Source organism: Artemia franciscana, unplaced genomic scaffold (assembly GCF_032884065.1).
Source record: "Artemia franciscana unplaced genomic scaffold, ASM3288406v1 PGA_scaffold_32, whole genome shotgun sequence".
Taxonomy (NCBI): Eukaryota; Metazoa; Arthropoda; class Branchiopoda; order Anostraca; family Artemiidae; genus Artemia; species Artemia franciscana.
The window spans coordinates 1415168-1438299 of record NW_027062665.1 but is presented as its reverse complement, the minus strand read 5'-3'; the positions used below and the strand labels follow the sequence as shown (position 1 = coordinate 1438299).

The 23132-nt window shown below is 34.4% G+C and overlaps 1 long non-coding RNA gene across 1 annotated transcript; it reads right to left on the bottom strand.

Annotated features, from left to right (window-relative positions):
• Positions 1 to 146: 146 nt before the first annotated feature.
• On the bottom strand, positions 147 to 23132 carry LOC136041628 (uncharacterized). The gene is made up of 2 exons (XR_010621073.1): positions 21343 to 23132; positions 147 to 426 (listed from the first exon to the last, which is right to left on the bottom strand). It is a non-coding gene; the product is annotated as an uncharacterized LOC136041628 (long non-coding RNA).

Genomic DNA, 23132 nt, shown 5'->3' with positions numbered 1-23132 from the left:
TTGTACGATGAAGGTAGATAACTTCGAAGACCACACTGCCTTTCCATGACGAAAGTAAAACAGTCCAAAATAGGGATGAAACCTTTTTATTGACAGTGAATAGATATAAAATTATTTAACTGGATATTTTGAACACATATACAGTGTTCATCATCAGCAGTAAAACTAGTTTTACACACTATAGCATGACTCACAACGTTTTTGGAATTAAAAAGGGGTTTCTTCATTTATATAGCTTATGTAAGCTTGAATAAAAAGTCATTTATTTGGCTTTATTCACACTTGAAGTATTAATATCCTCTGCTCTCATGTCTCAGTATTGCTTGCTTGTCTGTCTAATATTTGCTTTAGTTCCTGACTCATCCACATTGACATTGCTTCTTTCACCACAATATTCAAAATCTTCCGCTTCAGCTGATCCTTAGTCTTAAAGAGATGAAATTGGCGGATTAAATGTCAATTATTTCACTAGAGTGGCTTTTCCCAGGTTTCAAGATAATTGAACTTTTACTAAAGTTGTTCTTAGTGACAAGTTTTGAAGGAGACTTTCTCTTTATGGGAACTAAGCGTCTCTTGAAATTATCCTTTTTAAATTTACCTTATATATTCATCGTGATTAAGTAGAAAAGGTATCAACGCTTTAATGCATCGAGTCTCACGTTAAAATTGTTTTAATTATAAAAAAAAACATATAGAAAAAAAAAGAAAATATCTGATAACTCTTCGCATTTAAAGAGGTGGTTGCGAATGAGTCTGGCAAGTTTTGCAAGTACCGAGTTTTTGGTTACGCGGTAAAATGTATGTGTCACTCTAGTCTGTGATTAAATAAAAAAAACTAATTTTTTTTAGCTGAAAGTAAGGAGCGACATTAAAACTTAAAACGAACAGAAATTACTCCGTATATGAAATGGGTTGTCCCCTCCGCAATCCCTCACTCTTTACGCTAAAGCTTTTAATTGTTTCAAAAAGTAGAGTTGTGGCAAAGAGTCCAACTTTAGCGTAAAGAGCGAGGGATTGCGGAGGGGACAACCGATTTCATATACGGAGTAATTTCTGTTCGTTTTAAGTTTTAATGTCGCTCCTTACTTTCAGCTAAAAAAATTAGTTTTTTTTATTTAATTTCTGAACGTTTTTGAATTAATGCATGTTTGGTTTTGGCTCTCCGCCCATAAATTATTAAAATGAAATTTGTATATTAATTCTTTTTTTGGCTATATGGCTTTCTCTTACTTTTGAGCAGACGATTTTGAGAAATAAGGGGTGGAGAAGGAGACCTAGTTGCCCTCCAGTTTTATTGTTACTTAAAAAGGCAACTAGAACTTTTAATTTTTAACGAACGTTTTTATTAGTAAAAAATATACGTAACTTAAGAATTAACTTACGTAACAAACTTTCATAACCTTATATTTTCATTATGTATACGAAGGGGTTTGTACCCTCGTTAATACCTCGCTCTTTACACTAAATCGTAAGTTTTGTCCCAATTCTTTAAGAATGACCCCTGAATCAGAAAGGCCGTAGAATAAATAGTCGAAATTACTAAAAATACTTTAGCATAAAGAGCAAGGTATTTATCTCCTCCTAAATACCTCGCTCTTTATGCTAAAGTATTTTTAGAACCCCTCATATGCGGAATAATCTCCGTTCGTTTTAAGTTTCAATGCTACTTCTTCCTTTCATTTGAAAAACCGTTTTCATGTTTATTTTTCATTGTTTTCTTATAGTAATGCTAGAGAATCCTGCTCCCTTTTCATTGAATTTTTCTTCCCCCATGGCAGATTCCTCCAAGGAAAGATCCTCCAACATAGCCCCCTTTCCTCAGCCCCACCCCCAAACAAAATAAAATCCCCCTGAAAACGTCTGTACACTTCCCAATAACCATTACTATATGTAAACACTGGTCAAAGTTTGTAACTTGCAGCCCCTCCCCCAGGGATTGTGGGGGAGTAAGTCATCCCCAAAGACATAGTTATTATGGTTTTCGACTATGCTGAACAAAATGGCTCTCTCAAAATTTTAATCCGTTGACTTGAAAAAAATGAGCGTCGGAGGGGGCCTAGATGCCCTCCAATTTTTTTGGTCAGTTAAAAAGGGCACTAGAACTTTTCATTTCCGTTAGAATGAGCCCTCTTGCGACATTCTAGGACCACTTGGTCGATACGATGACCCCTGGAAAAAAAACAAAAACAAAAAAAACAAATAAACACGCACCCGTGATTTGTCTTCTGGCAAAAAATACAAAATTCCACATTTTTGTAGATAGGAGCTTGAAACTTCTGCTGTAGGGTTCTATGATACGCTGAATCTGATGGTGTCATTTTCGTTAAGATCCTACGACTTTTAGGGGGTGTTTCCCCCTATTTTCTTAAATAAGGCAAATTTTCTCAGGCTCGTAACTTTTGATGGGTAAGACTAAACTTGATGAAACTTATATATTTAAAATCAGCATTAAAATGTGATTCTTTTGATATAGCTATTGATATCAAAATTCATTTTTTTAGGGTTTTGGTTACTATTGAGCCGGGTCGCTCCTTACTACAGTTCGTTATCACGAACTGTTTGAGAAGCAGCGATCCATGTCCTATTTATGGTATTTTCTGTGGATTTTAAGTTTGAATTGAGGAATAATTTTTATTTCTTCTTATGCTAGGTTTCATTCATTCATTTATAGTAATTTCTATCATTTGATGTTTGGCTTATTGATTCATTTTCATTCCCCTTCATTTAAGGTTGCAGCATGTGTTTATAGCATGCAGTTTAAAGATGAGAAGCTTTTTACGCTTTCCCCGATTTTGAGGTAAAGTCATCTGCTGTACTTGGTCTACAACTGCTCATTTTATTTGCTTTTCTTGTCAACTTGATTTCTTCAGTAGTAAATCCAGTCACAAATTAAAGAAACGAACGTAAAACTAATGATCCAATGTAGTCGTCAAAATCTTATTTGGCTGACTGAATATATTTTTGATCACTGAAATCAGTTTCTAAAATGAATCCATTCGGCAAAATTCTGATGAAGTTTACCTGAGAAGTTGAAATTAGTAAAGAGCTTAGGTAAACATGATGCTCCATATACATTTTGACACTTCTATTGTTGCCCAGAAAGTCATGATTGATCTAAAAAAAAATTATACTATTCTTGCTAAAATTATAGTTAATAAGGTAGGCTACTAACAATAGCACTTCCGTGAATGACCAAAGCTGCTCATCAACATTGTTAAAGAGTTTTTCTAATACAAGAAATTGTAGGAGAAATTTTCATTGCTCTGGCCAACTGCTATTGCAGCAATGCACAATGACTATTTCGTACGCTATAAATATTGACGAGTAGCCATGACTTAAAAAACAGGCCAACATAGCATGGGCAACAGGCATCATAGTAAGCTAAGCTGACTTTTTCTAGCAATTTTTTTCCACACACTGATATGTTTCCACTGATATGGTTGCATTTTAATATTACGCAAATAACCAAATAAACACCAAATGGAATTAGTCCCTGAAATTTTGTGCTATTGTATATTTTATAAATTTTATATAATCGTGTCCTCTGCTAAAACAAAACAAAAATAAAAACAGTTTAATCGTATTTTCATTGGTTGATTGGTATTGATTGGCTGATTTCATTGACTGAATTTTTAAATATGGTCTAATTTTAGTTCTTAGCTATTAAAAACTCGCAGATGAAATAGAAACCGATCGGAATAAGCGCACCATCCGGTCATGTTCTTATCGTTTTTGTGAGTTCTTATTAGGCCTACCGCCCTGGTCTAGAAACTCTTGGGTTGGTGAAAAATATGGTATTGTTGATCCATACTTGGCCGTCCAGAATCGGCTTTCTCGCTATGTCCGATCTCTCTGCAAGAACAACTCCCAGTATGCGGTGATGGTACCATAATCCTCTTCTTCTTATAAGTTATCTTTCTAGTTTCGTTGTATTTTCTCTTGTTATTTATGTATCTTTTGTGTTCTCTTTTTTTTCTCTTCATACTTTTTTGACTATGTCAAGTGTGGTGGGATAATAAAATACATTCAGTCATTCAGAAAAGAAAAAAAAAACAACAAAAACACATACAATTAAAAATTCGAATTAAATTGAAAAGAACTCACAAGTTTGTGAGTGAAGAAAATACTGCTGTGAAAATAAGCTTTGAATTTTCTATTTGAACTAGTCAAGTCGTTCACAAAATTGTCGTTTGAAAAGGAAAATTACGAACATATAATTGTTAAAGTGTTAGTGAAAAAATGTCTAAATATTAGCTAATTCTAATAGTAAATATTAATTTGTTATAATGTGCAATTGTATTGTCTTGTGCAAGTTTTTTATTATAATAATATATGAAATAATATAATTTTATAAATACAATTTTATATGTAATTTCGTCAGTCGACAAACATGACGTGAGTCGACACACAACTTCAAGAAGGCATGATGCTCAATCCTTATAATGACGTCAGTCAACACACACACACAAACAAACAACTTATTTATATATATATAGATACTAGCTATTAGGTTGGCGCTTTGCGCCACTCCAACACCTTGTTGGTGGGGGCGCTTCACGCCCCCTAAGCCCCCCGCGCGCGTAAGTCGTTACGTGCCATATTAGTTACGCGCCATTGTAGTTGTGTCCCTGTTTCCCAGGTGAATATAAATAGATGTATATATATATATATATATATATATATATATATATATATATATATATATATATATATATATATACATCATAATATGATGTATATATATGTATATATATATATGTATATATATATATATGTATATATATATATATATATATATATATATATATACATCAAACATATATATATATATATATATATATATATATATATATATATATATATATATATATATATATATATATATATATATATATATATATATATATATATATATATATATGTTTTTAACTACGTAAAACTTGCGAATATACAACATTCTTCGCTGTCCCATTGTCTGTACACATAAATAGATTGTCAGGTTTACCGACTCTTGAACACGCAACATATAATTGTCCATGGGAAAAACAATCAGTATTCAGATCTATACCTCGTTATTCTAATGATTGCCCTTGAGCTTTGTTGATGATGATTGCTAATCAAACATTCCCTGTGTCCCCATCGTCATTTATATATCCCCCCTGTGCCCCCCGGCGTCCCCGTTGTAGTTGTGTCCCTGTGTCCCAGTCGTCATTTATATTCCCTGTGTCCCGGTCGTTATTTGTGTCCCGGTGTCCCAGTCTGTAATATCTCTTTGAGTGTCCCGGTCGTCATTTATATTCCCTGTGTCCCGGTCGTCATTTGTGTCCCAGTCTGTAATTTCGTCAGTCGACAAACAAATTCATGACGACATACAGCTCAATCCTTATAATCCATGTTTGTCAGTCGACAAACATGACGTCAGTCGACACACAAACATGACGTCAGTCAACACACACGTCCCAGTCGTCATTTGTGTCCCGGTGTCCCAGTCTGTAATTTCTCTTTGAGTGTCCCGGTCGTCATTTATATTCCCTGTGTCCCGGTCTGTATATACATTCGTTTGAATTGATATATGATGAAATAATTCTTTTTTTTTCCTTTTTTTCTTTTTAGTTTTTTTGGTTTTTACCTTTTTTTTAGTTTTTTTCTTTTTTGTTATTAGCTTTTTTGTAGTTTTTACCTTTTTAATTTCTTTATTTCTTTTTCTTTCTCTCCTTTATTTTTCAGTTTTTTTCCTTTTTTTTAGTTTTTTTCTTTTTTAGTTTTTAGTTTTTTTAGTTTATTTTATTAGTTTTTAGTTTTTTTTTTAGTTTTTTAGTATCCTCTTTTTAGTTTTTTTTGTAGTTTTTACTTTTTTAGTTTTTTTTCTTCTTTTGTATTAATGCTAAAGCCAAGGTTCGAACCTGGAACCTCTCGAACCTAGAACCTGGAACATAACGCTTTCCCAACTCAGCTACTTCGGCTTGATACATTCGTTTTTGAATTGGTATATGATGAAATAATTCAGACGTCATATGCGGACAGTGACGTCACTCGACAGACCGACAGACAACATATTTATATATATATATATATATATATATATAGATAGATTTTTATATACATAGATAGATTATATATATAGATGGATAAAAAATAAGTTGTTTGTGTACTGACGTCATGTTTGTCGACTGTCGACTGACGTCATGTTTGTGGAGTCGACTGACGTCATGTCTGTCGATTGACTTCATTATAAGGATTGAGCATTATGCCGTCATGAAGTTGTTTGTCGACAGACGAAATTACAGACCGGGACACCGGGACACAAATGACGACCGGGACACCGGGACACAGGGAATATTAATGACGACCGGGACACTCAAAGAGAAATTACAGACTGGGACACACAAATGACAACCGGGACACAGGGAATATAAATGACGACCGGGACACAGGAACACAACCACAATGGGGACGCCGGGGAACAGGGGGGATATATAAATGACGACGGGGACACAGGGAATGTTCGATTAGCAATCACCATCAACAAAGCTCAAGGGCAATCATTAGAATAATGAGGTATAGATCTGAATACGGATTGTTTTTCCCATGGACAATTATATGTTGCATGTTCAAGAGTCGGTAAACCTGACAATCTATTTATATGCACAGACAATGGGACAGCGAAGAATGTTGTATATTCGCAAGTTTTACGTAGCTAAAAACATATATATATATATATATATATATATATATATATATATATATATATATATATATATATATATATATATATATATATATATATATATATTCAGAGGTGGGACACAGGGACACAACTGCAATGGCGCGTAATGACTTACGCGCGCGGGGGGCTTTGGGGCTTGGCGCGAAGCGCCACCCCAACAGCTAGTAATTATATAATAATCACGTAATATAGTGATCACTTATAATTATAAATAATTACTTATAAATACCATTATAATTAGTATCCCATTGTATAATTTGGGTAGATTCTGTAATTCACCTGTGTTCAGTATTATTTTGATAAGTTAAAAAAAGGCGATTTTGGTATCATAAACCTAAGAATTCCGAGACTTGCTTTAAGCAAAAGTTAATCGACTTAAAACTATTGAAAAACTACGTGTTGAGCTTCCCGGGTTCTGAAAAAGTAAAACCACACGCTGGTGCGTATTTAAAAAGTCAAGTAGTCTATACAAGATAGATGATAAATATAAACATTTATTTTAAAGCTTCATTTAACTAAGTTGGTCCACTTGATGCTCCATAAAAATACCGCAGTGATTTATAATTTTGCATACAACTGAAGGAGGGGCGATGGGTTATGGTATTGGCATGATGCGTGTGTGAAAGATGCCTCAAAGAGTGCATTTTAATGCCCAATTTGTCTAAATGTATATGAGCCTTCAGATAAATATAGAAAGTTGTATGGGGGTAGGTATTTATTAGTTTTTAATCTACCATCATTTGGACTAAGGTTGAATAAGGGTGCTAATAGGTAATAGCTCTCTTCTTGTTGCTGATTTTTTTTTTAAAGATTTCATTCATGTGCTTTTCAGCACAAAAAGTGGAGACGTGGAAAGGTGAGACAAGTCAAAAAATTGCCTGAAGGGGGGAGAAGGTGTCACCGCGAGCTTTGGTTTTATCGATGTTTACATGGAAACTTAGCGTTTTATGTTTGTTTATTTTTTTTTTACTACACAGTTGGTCGTATCGAAGCATAAGCAAGGAATGACTCGTCATATAAACAACCAAAACTCTAAAACAAGGAGTTTTGACAATAATTTATATACTAGAAGAATTATCTTTGTATGGCCAATCATATAAAATTCATTAAGTTTAAAGTTATCTACCAAAAATTACGAGCCTGATAAAATGTTCCCAGTTCCCAGTCCAAAAAGGGTTAATCATTTTGGTGATAGTTACACTACTGAGTTCAGCATATGAAAAAAACTCAAGTTTAGAGGCTTTAGGCCCTTATCTATAAAAATGTAAAATGATGTATTCTTACATAGAGGGATGGTCACTGATGCGTGTTTGTTTGTTTGTTTATTTGTTTCTCTTTACCCAGGGATGATCGAATGGAACAGGTGGTCCTAAAGTATCAGAAGAAGGCTCATTAGAACAAAATTGAACGTTTTACTGACCTATTTAACTACGAGAAAAGACTATGCTGGGGCAAAGTAGCATTGCTGGCATTCTGTGGTGTACACTAAAAGTTTAGTCCAAAAGGTGTCAAAAGTCTTAAGATGAAAATTCTGAGAGAGCTGATCGATTTAAATTTATCGGAAACCTACATATTGAGCTTTCTAGTTTCATAGACAGTAACGCCCCTACACTGACGCATTTCTTCCTAAAGATACATAAGCCATTAATTACCTTCCACCAATTGGACCTCTTGGACACAGCTTGAACCTGTACAAGTTGAAAACAAAATATGTAGATGCAGTAAACACATACTTTCAAACAGTTCGTGGTAACGAACTGTTTGAAAGTATCTTAAATATATAAGTTTCATCAAGTTTAGTCTTACCCATCAAAAGTTACGAGACTGAGAAAATTTGTCTTATTTTAGAAAATAGGGGGAAACAACCCCTAAAATTTGTGGAATTTTAACAAAAATCACATCATCAGATTAAGCGTATCAGAAAACCCTATTGTAAAAGTTTGAAGCTCCTATCTACAAAAATGTGGAATTTTGTATTTTTTGCCAGAAGGCAGATCACGGATGCGTGTTTATTTGTTTGGTTGTTTTTTTTTGTTTTTTTTTCCCAGGGGTGATCTTATCGACCCAGTGGTCCTATAATCTTGCGAGAGGGCTCATTCTAACGGAAATGAAAAGTTCTAGTGCCCTTTTTAAGTGACAAAAAATTGGAGGGCACCTAGGCCCCCTCCCACGCCAATTATTTTCCCAAAGTCATCGGATCAAAATTCTAAGATGGCCATTTTATTCAAACGTAATCGAAAAAACTTAGAACTACGTCTTTGGGGAAGACTTACTCCCCCACAGTCCCTGTGGGAGGGGCTACAAGTTACAAACTTTGACCAGTGCTTACATCTAATAATGTTTATTTGGAAGTGTGCAGACGTTTTCAAGTGGATTTTTAGTTTGAGGAGGGGGGGGTTAAAAGAGGGGGATATGTTGGGGGAACTTTCCTTGGAGGAATTTGTCATGGGCAAAGAAAATTTTCATGAAGGGAACGCAGGATTTCACATTATTTAAAAAAAAATGAAAAAATAAATGTAAAAAAGTTTTTTCAACTGAAAGTAAGGAGAAGCATCAAAACTTAAAACGAACAGAAATTATTACGCATATGATGGGCTCGCCTCCTCCTAATACCCCGCTCTTTACGCTAAAGTATTTTTAGTAATTTCAAATATTTATTCTACGGCTTTTGTGATTCAGGGGGTCATTCTTAAGAAACTGGGACAAAATTTAAGCTTTAATGTAAAGAGTGAGGTACTGACGAGGGGTGAACCCCCCTTATATACGTAATTAAAACATGAGAATGCAGAAGTTCGTTACGTAAGCTAATTTATAGGTTACATATATCTTTTACTAATAAAAACATTCGTAAAAAATTAAGATTTCTAGTTGCCTTTTTAGGTAACCAAAAAATTGGAGGGCAACTAGCCCTCCTCCCCCACTCCTTTTTTCTCAAAATCATTCGATCAAAACTATGAGAAAGCCATTTAGCCAAAAAAAATGCAAATTTCTTTTAATTATTCATCTGCGGAGAGCCAAAATCAAAACATGCATTGATTCAAAAACGTTCAGAAATTAAATAAAAAAAAACAAGTTTTTTTAACGGAAAGTAGGGAGTGGCATTAAAAATTAAAATGAACAGAAATTACTTCGTATATGAAAGGGGCTGCTTCATCATCAACGCCTTGCTCTTTACGCTAAAGTTGTTTTACTGTTTTAAAAAAGTAGAGTTAAGAGAAAGAGGCAAACTTTAGCGTAAAGAGTGGGGCGTTGACGTAGAAGCAGCCCCTTTCATATACGAAGTAATTTCTGTACGTTTTAGTTTTAATGCTGCTCCTTACTTTCCGTTAAAAAAAACTTGTTTTTTATTTAATTTACAAAAGAAATGGAAAACAAATTAGAAGAAAGGATAAAACTGAGAGAAAACTGAATAAAACTATAGTTTTTGATGGTCTCCATAATTTTCAAAAGATGAAAAATTTAGTAGATTCACTAGTGAGAAAATGTCTCTTATAAAAGACAAAAGATAGGATAAAGGAATTATTCTGAAGAAGAAAAAAAAGCTGAGCAAATAATTTTAGCTTGGTCATTATCTAGTCCTCTAGAGGGCCCTTATTAAGCGACTTTATTATACGATTTGGCTCAGAACTTTCTGCAGAAACGAAGTTCTCCTTCAAGTGAAGCCATAAATAAGTCAATAAGTCCAGTTAACAGAGAATTTGAAATAAACCCTTTAAGACATATTTTCCCAATGGACATAAGAAGCTGTTGAGCATATTATCTGTTCTTTTATGCTGCTCTTACTTTAGTCCTATTAATTATGGATTTATTTGAACACATTATTAGTTGAACACAGAAAGATTTTTATTTCGGGCACTAGAAATTAAATTTATTTTCATTCAAGAATAAAAAGTATTTTGAGAATTTTTCCTAATAAATTATGACTGGAAAATGTGGAATTTTGTATTTTTTGCCAGAAGACAAATCATGGGTGCGTGTTTATTTGTTTGTTTGTTTGTTTTTTTTTGTTTTTTTTCTTTTTCCCAGGGGTCATCGTATTGACCAAGTGGTCCTAGAATGTCGCAAGAGGGCTCATTCTAACGGAAATGAAAAGTTCTAGTGCCCTTTTTAAGTGACCAAAAAAATTGGAGGGCATCTAGGCCCCCTCCCACGCTCATTTTTTCCCAAAGTCAACGGATAAAAATTTTAAGATAGCCATTTTGTTCAGCATAGTCGAAAACCATAATAACTATGTATTTGGGGATGATTTACTCCCCTACAATCCCTGGGGTAGGGGCTGCAAGTTACAAACTTTGACCAGTGTTTACATATAGTAATGGTTATTGGGGTGTACAGACGTTTTCAGGGGGATTTTATTTTGTTTGGGGGTGGGGCTGAGGAGAGGGGGCTATGTTGGAGGATCTTTTCTTGGAGGAATCTGTCATGGGGGAAGAAAAATTCAATGACAAGGGCGCAGGATTCTCTAGCATTACTATAAGAAAACAATGAAAAATAAACATGAAAACGTTTTTTCAAATGAAAGGAAGAAGTAGCATTGACACTTAAAACGAATAGAGATTATTACGCATGTGAGGGGTTCTAAAAATAATTTAGCATAAAGAGCGAGGTATTTAGGAGGAGATAAATACCTTGCTCTTTATGCTAAAGTATTTTTAGTAATTTCAACTACTTATTCTACGGCCTTTCTGATTCAGGGGTCATTCTTAAAGAATTGGGACAAAACTTACGATTTAGTGTAAAGAGCGAGGTATTAACGAGGGTACAAACCCCTTCGTATACATAATAAAAATATAAGGTTATGAAAGTTTGTTACGTAAGTTAATTCTTAAGTTACGTATATTTTTTAATAATAATAACATTCGTTAAAAATTAAAAGTTCTAGTTGCCTTTTTAAGTAACCGAAAAATTGGAGGGCAACTAGGCCTCCTTCTCCGCCCCTTATTTCTCAAAATCGTCTGATCAAAACTAAGAGAAAGCCATTTATCCAAAAAAAAAGAATTAATATAAAAATTTCATTTTAATAATTTATGCGGGGAGAGCCAAAACCAAACATGCATTAATTCAAAAACGTTCAGAAATTAAATAAAAAAAACTAATTTTTTTAGCTGAAAGTAAGGAGCGACATTAAAACTTAAAACGAGCAGAAATTACTCCGTATATGAAATGGATTGTTTCCTCCGCAATCCCTCGCTCTTTACGCTAAAGTTTGACTCTTTGCCACAATTCTACTTTTTAAAACAATTAAAAGCTTTAGCGTAAAGAGCGAGGGATTGCGGAGGAGACAACCCATTTTATATACGGAGTAATTTCTGTTCGTTTTAAGTTTTAATGTCGCTCCTTACTTTCAGCTAAAAAAAAATTAGTTTTTTTTATTTAATTTATTAAAAATCGTAATAATTTCTTATTGCGACATTTGCCTTCTCTGCAGGTAATCTTGTAGTTCTTCTTGGATTGGGCTTGTTTTTATTCGTTCCTATTTTTGTTTTGTTTTTTAATTAGATTATTTTCTATAATTAATTTTGTGTACATAGGGTTGAGTCTGTATTCACCCAAGTCTCTATTTAGGGATGTATTATTATTTAAGTTTCTTTTGATTTCGATTGCCTCGCGGACAGTTTGTTTGATTCCTAGGTCATTGCTAATTAGAATTGTTTCGTCAAATAGACCATAACGCATTGGATTTCCATAAATGTTATTGCTTAAAGCTGAATCGAAAGATATGGAGTTACTTTTAAATTAAATAACAAAACAAGTTTTTTTTAACTGAAAGTAAGGAGCGACATTAAAACTTAAAACGAACAGAAATTACTTCGTATATGAAAGGAGATGCTTTCTCATCAGTGCCCCGCTCTTTACGCTAATGTTTGACTCTTTTTCTTAACTCTAATTTTTAAATCAGTAAAACACTTTAGCGCTTTTTGACTACAGTGAATAAAATGGCTATCTCAGAATTTTGATCTGGTGACTTTGGGAAAATAATTAGCGTGGGAGAGGGCCTAGGTGCCCTCCAATTTTTTCGGTCGCTTAAAAAGGGCGCTAGAACTTTTCATTTCCGTTAGAATGAGCCCTCTCGCAATATTCTAGGACCACTGGGTCGATACGATCACCCCTGGGAAAAAAACAAAACAAATAAACACGCATCCGTGATCTGCCTTCTGGCAAAAAATACAAAATTCCACATTTTTTAGATAGGAGCTTGAAACTTCTACAATAGGGTTCTCTGATACGCTGAATCTGATGGTGTGATTTTCGTTAAGATTCTATTACTTTTAGGGGTTTTTTTCTCCTATTTTCTAAAATAAGGTAAATTTTCTCAGGCTCGTAACTTTTGATGGGTAAGACTAAACCTGATTAAACTTATATATTTAAAATCAACATTAAAACGCGAATCTTTTGATGTAGCTATTGATATCAAAATTTCATTTTTTAGAGTTTTGGTTACTATTGAGCCGGGTTGCTCCCTACTACAGTTCGTAACCACGAACTGTTTGATTTTAATACTTTTTCAATACTTTCTCTGTGTTGCTGTAATCTTGTTCCTAAATTTTGGTGGGTTCGACCAATGTAATAATTTCCAGAACTACATGGTATTTGATACGCCCCTCTTAGACGAGTAACTGGGGTTTTATCCTTACCAGAATTGAGAAGATTCATTATACTTAAATCCCTTGTGAATACAACACGTAAATTATTTTTTAAACAAAATTTTTTCAGCTTTGAAGTAATTTTCGGAATATAATGTAGGTATATCTGCTTGTGGGTTTACTCAAATCGTTTACTGGTGTGGGATTTAAGGCTTTAGAAGAATGCATCTTTAATCTTTGAGCAATAACAGTATTTATGAGAGAAATTAGGTACCCGTTGCCAAAAAGTATGTCTGTAGTAACATGTAATTCTTTTTAATATACGGCTCTGAACAGATATTAAGTACTCTATCCACAAAAGATATTACCACACCTTTTTTAACCTGTGGAGGATGGTTAGACTTGAAAGCACAACAAACATCTCAGCGCATTTCCAGGATCAGCACAAAATGTTCAATTAGGTAATGTGGTCAAAACTAGGTCAAATGTTGTGATTGACGGCAAGAATGTAGAGGGTGTGCTAAAAGTTCAAGATGCGTTTACTTCCTATTTTGCTAATATTGGCAAAACTACTGCCCTTTCTGTAAGTCCTTCTTCTTCTCTACCTGATTTTAGGTCTTACCTTGGACCGCCTTGTCCTAAATAAATGGCATTGGAACCTGTTTCTGAAGCTGGAATAGCCAGAATTGTAAATGGTTTGAGGGGCTCAGCATCTTCTGGCCCAGACCGTATTCCGACTAAGGTTGTCAAGTTCATTCTTCCAATTCATTCATCGTTTCTGCCCTCACGAGACCTGTCAATCTTTGTTTTGAAAGTCGTTTCTTCCCAAGTGCTTTAAAACGTGCTCGTGTTATTATTCTTTCCAAAGGTGGGTCAAGGAATGATCCTGCAAATTATCGTCCCATATCTCTTCTATCAGTCTTTAGTAAAATTTTGAAAAATCTATGCTTTCTCGACTTCTTGATTTTCTCAACTATAAACTCTATTTTCATGATTTCCAGTTTAATTTTAGGGCGAAGCACTCAACCGAGCATGCATTTGCAACTAACTTGAGCTGTGTACATGCAGCTCTTGCCTCTGGTAAGAGCTGCATGTGTATAATAGCCTCTAATAGGTATAAGAGCCTCTGGTCTGATACCTGCTCCTCTTTTTCTGGATTTTCGGAAAGCATTTGACTTACAAACACACAAGATTCTTCTTTTGAAACTGTCCCATATTGGTATAAGAGAGAATGCTTATTCTTTGTTTCGATCATATTTATCTGGTCAAGTCATCTCGGTTGATCTGCACTTTTCCAACCCTTCAGGAATAGAGTTTTGCGTTCCACAAGGATCTGTCATCGGGCTAATACTCTTTTTAATCTACGTCAATTACCTTATTAATACAGTTAAAAATTTAGAACCTACCATTTGCTGTAGTCTTTGTCAAACAGTATCCGTCACTAATCGTGATAGGAGTTGGTCCTTACCGGATGCACTTATTGCTTTTGCTGATGACAGTACTCTTGGCACAACTATTAGAACTGAGTCTGATCTTCGTTCAAAGATGATAGCAGTTCTTGAAAGAGCTATTTAGTGGCTTGATGTAAATTATCTTGTCTTAAATGTCGGAAAGTCGTGTTTTCTCATTTTCCCCAGAATCGCAAAGGCTTGCCCTGACTTAAATGAAATGCACGTATCAAGAAAAAAAATCTCTAAGTAGACCTAAGGATCGTTACATTCAATTCCTAGGCATCTTGCTTGACGAAAATCTTTTTCTCAAGCATCATATTGACCTTATTAAAATGAATTTCTCCAGGAGTCTTCAAATCGTTAGAAAGCTCAAACACATATTTCCAGGGTCTATTCTTAGAATCTTGTTGTGCAGCCTAGTTCAGTTTTGTTTCATATTGTTCTGTTATTTGGATGTCAATTCTTCCCTCGTCTCTGAAGACAGTTTTAAAACTTTATGATAAAAACAAAGAGTGTTTATTCATTAAACTAACCGTTCTTCACTTAAGCCCTTGCTTGATTTACAATCTCTCTATTTTCTTTCTTGTTCTTCTTTCATTTTTTTTTACAGCTGCACGGCCACCTTCCTGCCGTCCTATGTAATAGTATATCTTTTGTTTCTGATCAATCGACTTATCATCTCCGAACTTCCAACAATTTACATATTCTTCACACTCCATCAGTGAGGTCTGACTTCAACCCTATGAAAGGTTGCAAAAAGATCTGGAACACGCTCCCAGAGTTTGCACGAAGCTGCCACTCGTTTGGTATCTTCAAAATTATGTTGCAGAATTTCTAGCTAGTAAACAATTTTTTTTCGGTTTCACTTGGAGTTGATGTCTCTAGACTGAGTTGGATATTTAATTGAGTTGGTGAAATTATGTGCTACCCTCTGTCTAGCTTGTCATTTTTGGGATTATTAAGGTGGGCGACTGAATTTTTTTTATATTTTTTTTTATTTTTTTTTTGTGTTGGTAATTTTTCCCCTGTTCTTTCTCGGCCATGGAGCCTTATGGGGGAGATTGTCTTGAATTTTATTTTTGTTTGTGAAATTTATTGTTAAATAAAGAACTCAGAACTTAGAATGAGAAGCTTCTTCACAGCTATTTAGCCAAAAATATTTTAACAGCTTTATAACAATATTTCAATCACTTTTGGCATTAACTATTATAAATAAGACACACCCTTCTGATTTATAACCTTATTTGTCAAACCTATGACTACCAGAAATGACAGCATTAGCAAATTTATCATGTAAGAAAAGGACTTTCGAAACCCAAATTCCTTCGTCTAAATTACTCTCATCATCTTAAGTAGAAATCCAAATTGGACGTAAACATAGAAATACAATTTTGGAAATTAGTCCATAGTAAGAAGAAATGGCGAGATAGGATCAAACCTCATTTTTGTATGTTTAAGAACTGCCGTTAGATAATCTAGTCCCTGTGTCTGAATTAATACCATCAGTGCCAGTGGAATGATTTGTGTTTCCAGAGCGATACTTTGGTTTAATCCTGTTTTTCCCTAGTCCGGTTATTTCACGTTATTGTAAAAAAGTGGTAAGAGTTTACCCTCCGTGGTTTTCATAGAAAGTATGGACCTCAGGCCAGATTAATAAATACGACATTACATTTGAAAAAGCTGAGTATTTAGGTAGAGCTTGTGAGCTGAAATGGAGTTTTATATTGTATGTCGGAGAGGACTATCTGAAGGCTTAGCCAAGCTTTTATTCTTTCGAGCCATATTGCTGCTTTCGATTAGAAAGCTCTGTTTTAGCAGGCAAACAAAGATACGTCAGTTTCAACAATTATATAACATGTTTTGTGCGACTACCAATGTTTTTTTTAAAGAATCTCTCAAGCTTGAATTTCTGGGCATTTTGAAATCGAATAATTGAGACTTTCTCGCTTATATTTGCAATCTGCCAAGTGTTGTACAATAATTTAAGCTATTTATGTGTGTGTGTTGGAGCATTTTGTTGGTTGTCCTAGGTGTTTTTAAGCAGAATCCTTTTTTATCATTTATATGGATTTCACTTTTTCTATAGTTTATTTGGTACTCCGTCCCATATTCTCTCTCTCTCTCTCTCTCTCTCTCTCTCTCTCTCTCTCTCTTTCTCTCTTTCTCTCTCTCTCTCTCTCTCTCTCTCTCTGTCTCTCTCTCTCTCTCTCTCTCTCTCTCTCTCTCTCTCTCTCTCTCTCTCTCTCTCTCTCTCTCCTCTCTCTCTCTCTCTCTCTCAACTCAGCTGAACAAACTCTCTATCTACACAAATACAGCAAAATTTTTTTAGGTGAAAAGCTATAATAGACTGAAATCATTAGTACTGTGATGTGCAACAAATTTGATTAGGCAAACTTGACCAAGGCAACACTTTTATTATATATCGGACACGTATAATGAATGATTGAAGTAATGCGTTTAATTGAAGTTTATGAAGTTATGAAGCTAATGTGTCTGAAGTTTAATAGCATCTTTTTTCAAACTTAGTTTCGCAGAATTTTGGTACTTTTCTTTTCGGTGTTTTAGCTCTAATTGTGCTTCTGCTACAACTTTTTACACTGATTCAAATAAAAAAAAAAGAAAAAAAAACACTCATTGATTGTCGAAGAGTTATACATTTTTATTCAATTTATTTTACCCTCTTTTGAGAAATTTTCAGGGCTTTTGTCAATTTTTTTTCAGAATCACAGTTTTATGCAGTAGACTTTTCATGAGAGGAACTTTTTTATTTTTAAAGTAAGACTTTGGTCAGAATTATTTAATCTTTGATTCTATGCACCTTGGGTATCAAAACTTATCAGCATTAGCCTGTTTGACGTTGCTTTATGATATATCAAAAAGTAACTATTCATTAGCATCAAATATTATATCTTTTTTGGTACAGAGTAAATATTGGGGGCTACGTTTTTTTTGGCTGGAAAGTACTGAGCGTAATAAGGCTTGACGTGACAATGCTTATCTAGCTTTTCTCCTACGTTCATATATCAGCTTTTTGTATTTTCCATAGACATTTTATATTTCTGCAACATTTACTTATTCCGAGGAAAAATCATGAACAAGTGCAAAAAAGTAATTGGGCCGAAATTATGTCATCTTAAGACCAAATATTTTATAAGAGAAATGTGCCTAGACAGAATAGACTCTAAAAATATAAGATGAGTATGAATCAGAGAGTAAGATGTTGCGTAAGTTTTTCTATTTGTTTGAACAGAGAAAATTCTACCTTCAGAAATGTCTTTAGCAATTTATGTTCACATTCAGTTTGACTTGATTATTTGTTATAATTTTAATTTAATTTTAATTTCAATTTAATCGATATTTTAATTTATACTATTTGTTTTAATTTCTGTCTGTTTTGGGTCCCACTTTTACGTCAAAAAGAAAGAAGTTTAACCAAGAAGCTTCAACCGAGATTAACCTGAAGCCTTTGATTGAGATTGACATTAGTTTCGAGGATTTGAGCCATGATTCTTCAGGATCCATCTATATTCCCAGTACAGTAACTCTTAACAAAAATCTAAAGCAGCTCTGTTCGTTTTGAAGAACTTAGCTCACCAACAAGTTTGAAATTTGCCTGAAGCTAGTCCTTCAAGTGCTGAAGGTACTAGCAATGAAGTTTTTGTTTCAAAGCGTAAGGAAGCTGGTCCACAAAATACCTTAGATGTAGTCTCAGATAAGGAAGAAGATCTTCTTCCAAGTTAAGTGTCTTACGAATTTTACATTGACATTTTATATTGTAAATGTTACATTGAAATGAAAGCAAAAAAAATATGAGAGCTTTAGGAAAAGAGCATGGAAGAAAAGTGAGGAAAGGCAGAGGTAAAACTTATGCAAGAGAAATCAGGCCAAACCCCGATTTTTCAGACAAATCAATGTGTAAGTTTAGTTAAACCTTCTCAGATTAATAAAATGAAAGATCTTTGCGTAATAATGAGATATTGGCAGCACAATCGGACTGGAAGATTGAAAGTGTTCCATTTTCATTATTAATCTATTTCAGAGTAAAAATATTTTGTGCCTGCATTGATGGAAAGAAGAAGAAAATTTGTTGGAAATTCTTTTGAGCTACCCTAGATCATGGAGTGTTTTCTGTTAGAAAAGCAGCTAGTCACAATGACCTGGAATTTTCAAACAGTCCGTGGTAACGAACTGTAGTAAGGAGCGACCCGGCTCAATAGTAACCGAAACTCTAAAAAATGGAATTTTGATACCAATAGTTGCATCAAAAGAATAGTATTTTAATGCTGATTTTAAATATATAAGTTTCATCAAGATTAGTTTTACCCATCAAAAGTTACGAGCCTGAGAAAATTTGCCTCATTTTCGAAAATAGGGGGAAACACCCGCTAAAGGTCATACAATCTTAACAAAAATCACACCATCAGATTCAGCGTATCAGAAAATCTTATTGTAGAAGTTTCAAGCTCCTATCTATAAAAATATGGAATTTCGCATTTTTTGCCAGAATACAGATCACGGATGTGTGTTTATTTGTTTTTGTTTTTTTTCCCAGGGGTGATCGTATCAACCCAGTGGTCCTAGAATCTTGTGAGAGGGCTCATTCTAACGGAAATGAAAAGTTCTAGTGACCTTTGTAAGTGACCAAAAAATTAGAGAGCACTTAGGCCCCTCCCACGCCAATTATTTTCCCAAAGTCACCGGATCAAAATTCTGAGATAGCCATTTTATTCACCGTAGTCGAAAAACCTTATAACTATGTCTTTGGGGACGACTTACTCCCCCAGAGTCCCCCGTGGGAGGGGCTACAAGTTACAAACTTTGACCAGTGCTTACATATTATGAAAAAAGAAATTACCAATGCAACAGCACAAACACGTAAAAAAAAAAAAAAAAAAAAAAAAAAAAAAAAAAAAAAAAAAAAAAAAGGAGAAAAAGAAGACTGATTTCCTACATTAGTAATTAATATAGATCAATTCTTGAATGAGGCTTTAACCCTACTCTTCCATACAATTACATAGGTCAAACAGCATAGCCATACACAATCAACCATAAAGAATAATCCAAGGACAGGCAGTCGTGTCATAAGTAAGTATAATTCGTCATTTACCAAATATTAAAAACAGTAAAAAAAAGACAAATAATTCAGAGGCAACAACCTAACACAAGGGCTCATCAGGAGAATACACACTTGCCTATAGGGTTTCGGCACTTCAAATTCCCAAAATATAGTAATGGTTATTTGGAAGTGTACAGGCGTTTTCAGGGGGATTTTTAGGTTGGGGGGGGGGGGGTTGAGAAGCGGGAGATATGTTGGGAGACCTTTTCTTGGAGAAACTTGTCATGGGGGAAGAAAATTTCCATGAAGGGAGCGCAGGATTTTCTAGCATTATTTAAAAAAAAACAATGAAAAAATAAACATGAAGAAGTTTTTTCAACTGAAAGTAAGGAGAAGCACTAAAATTTAAAACGAACAGAAACTATTGCGCATAAGATGGGCTCACCTCCTCCTAATACCCCGCTCTTTACGCTAAAGTATTTTTAGTAATTTCAACTCTTTATTCTACGGCTTTTGTGATTCAGGGGTCATTCTTAAGAAATTGGGACAAAAATTAAGCTTTAGTGTAAAGAGCGAGGTACTGACGAGGGGGTGAAACCCCTCATATACGTAATAAAAACATGAGAATACAGAAGTTCGTTACGTAAGCTAATTTGTAAGTTACGTATATCTTTTACTAATAAAAACATTCTTAAAAAATAAAAGTTCTAGTTGCCTTTTTAAGTAACCAGAAAATCAGAGGGCAACTAGGCCTCCTCCCCCGCTCCTTTTTTCCCAAAATCATTCGATCAAAACTATGAGAAAGCCATTTAGCCAAAAAAATAAATATTTGCAGATTTCGTTTTAATTATTCGTCTGCGGAGAGCCAAAATCAAAACATGCATTGATTCAAAAACGTTCAGAAATTAAATAAAAAAAACAAGTTTTTTTTTAACGGAAAGTAAGGAGCGGCATTAAAACTTAAAACGAACAGAAATTACGTGAAAGGGGCTGCTTCCTCATCAACGCCTCACTCTTTACGCTAAAGTTTTTTACTATTTTAACAAGTAGAGTTAAGAGAAAGAGTCAAACTTTAGCGTAAAGAGCGGGGCGTTGATGAGGAAGCAGCCCCTTTCATATACGAAGTAATTTTTGTTCGTTTTAAATTTTAATGCCGCTCCTTACTTTCCGTTAAAAAAAAAACTTTTTTTATCTAATCTCAAATTAAGATTAAGAAATCAGACCTTACCAATAAGATACCAAAGGATGTCCATAAGCAATCAATAAAATTTTGTAGAGTCCCGTTAATAAACACTTAATAAAAACACTTGAACGTTGGAGTTGACTTTTTCAAAAATATGCTTGCTACAATTTTAAAGTTTAACAACAATGTGACAAAAATAGATGTCGCTATTTTGGGAGCAGAACAACGGAAACCGAGGGGAAAAGAAAATAACAAACTTTCTTTTGTGATGGATTTGAGAAATTCATAGAAGAGTGCTGTCTTGCGAGTGCAGTGGTGATCAAAAGAGAAACGCCAAATACCTGCAGCGCTCTTTTTAATCCTTCAGCAGTGTAAAAGCATACAGTTAACTTCTCTTCTTTCGGCTTATTCACTAATGACTATAGACAGAGCGGATTCTGAGGTTGAAGAAAATATAAGAGAAATCACAGTGTACGTGCAGAGTCAATGAATGACTCTTCTCCAAACTGCAAAGAAAAATCTAGCTTCCATTATTATTGAATTGACAATGTCTAAAGATATGGTAGACTGGAAGGCAGCTCATAATGCCATCATCCCCTCTACCGTGCGGGAAAAAAAAAGTAAAATTCTTTTTTTTTCCGCTGATAAAGCGATGTCTGTAAAGTTCAAAAGAAACTCATTAATTTTAAACTCTCATACTGAATTCGCGGGAAAAGATGAAAAGTAGGCAAAATTTGGCCGTCGGAAACAAGTGCTATTGCAGCTTGTAGTCCGTAAATCCTTGTTTCAGGGGCGAACAAGAAATATATTGGAGCCCTTTCCGAAAAAAGTGATTATTTTTAATAATTAATAAGATGACTATTTTTAATTACTTTACCTTTTTACTATTTTGGACATAATAGCCATCTCAAAATTTTGATTGGATACATTTGGGGAAAAGAGGGCGTGGACTAGGGGAAGGAGGCTTTTTGCTCTCAAGTCACATTTGACTGCTAAAAAGGGTACTCAAATGGTATAGCTTACAACGCCTGTCCCTAGGCTCTAGGGGGTTGCGTCAACCTCGGAGTTTTTATTATCTGATGTTTAAACTAATTGTTACAAAATTGCAGTCTCAAAATTTTATTGGATAGGTTCTGTGAAAAAGAACGTGGGGGGCATAGTTGCCCTTCAATCTGTTTTGATTCTTAAAAATTAAACTAGAACTTTCAATTTCCTTTGAAATTAGCCACCTCTGAAGTTTATACGATCATCCCTTCCGTAACACCCATACATGCCCCTGACCATAACTTACAAGCCCTGCTCCAGCCTTTGCGGGGTTGTGCTGACCTCAGTGTTTTTTTTTTTTAACTGATCTTCAAACTTTTTTTGCAAAAATGGCTATCTCAAAATTTTTATCCGATCGCCTTGTGAAAATCAGGGAGGGGGGCTAGTCACCCTCCGACCTCTTTTGACTCTTAAAAAGTGAATTAGGAATTTCAATTTCCTATGTAACGATATCAAAAGATTTATCAGAGATTTAAACCTCTGCATTAGGGTTTTCGGGTATGCTGAATCTAATGGTGTCATTTTCATTAAGATCACTCGATGTTTTGGGTGTGTTTCTCCTTTTTTTAAATTGGGCAAATTTTTTCAGGCTCGTAACTTTTGATGGGTAACATTAAATTTTATGAATTTTAAAGCATCGAAATTCGATTCTTTGATTTGTCCATTACTATCAAAATTCTGTTTCTTACCGTTTCGGTTACTACAGAGCCGTTTCTCTCCTTTCTTAGAAAGCTCTCTCTTTTCTCCTTACTTTGATTGGAAGAAGGAAAATATTGCGTCACCTTGTTTAAAAATTCAACTTACAATAAGACAATATTAAGACCGAACTCAGCCAATGAACCGAAAACTATTTTTGACCCAGAAACAGTTTTTTTTTTCAGGATAAATATATTTTGTTTTATTTGTAACACTTTAGTTAATCTACTGCTGACGGTCACTCTAAACGTGATCGAAGTACCCAAAATGTTTTGTATCTGTTTCACGGTCTAATAAAAAGACTTATATTTGTTTGAACTTTTATTTGATCATAGAAAGACAGTGCATTCTTCAAAAAGAAAAAACTAATTGAAAGGCACAAACCAATTTA